The sequence below is a fragment of the Apaloderma vittatum genome, unplaced genomic scaffold (genome assembly GCF_000703405.1).
Source record: "Apaloderma vittatum isolate BGI_N311 unplaced genomic scaffold, ASM70340v1 scaffold8571, whole genome shotgun sequence".
Taxonomy (NCBI): domain Eukaryota; kingdom Metazoa; phylum Chordata; class Aves; order Trogoniformes; family Trogonidae; genus Apaloderma; species Apaloderma vittatum.
In genome coordinates this window covers 628-970 of record NW_009698296.1, presented here as the reverse complement: position 1 = coordinate 970, position 343 = coordinate 628, and positions in this window count along the sequence as shown.

Genomic DNA, 343 nt, shown 5'->3' with positions numbered 1-343 from the left:
GGGGTGTTTCTCGGTTAGGTTTGGTTTAAAGTGGAGGGAAGGGGGTTGTGGTGCTATCGATTCCAGAGGGGGAAAAAAAAAAAAAGGAGGAAAAAAAAAAGGGAAAATAATATAATAAAAAGGAGAGGGGGGAAAAGGGAAAACAAACAAATTCAGGGGGAAAAAAATCTCTACGAAGTGAGATCCCCCTCGGTATCTTCCGCTCTTTTGCAGATGTTTCTCTTCTTTGATCACCTGTAACGAGAAAGAGGAAAGGGAAGGAGCAGAGACAGAGAGAGAGAGAGAGAGGCAGAGAGAAAAACGTGCTTGAGAAGTTCTGAACTTTAGCACCTGACTTTTTAGG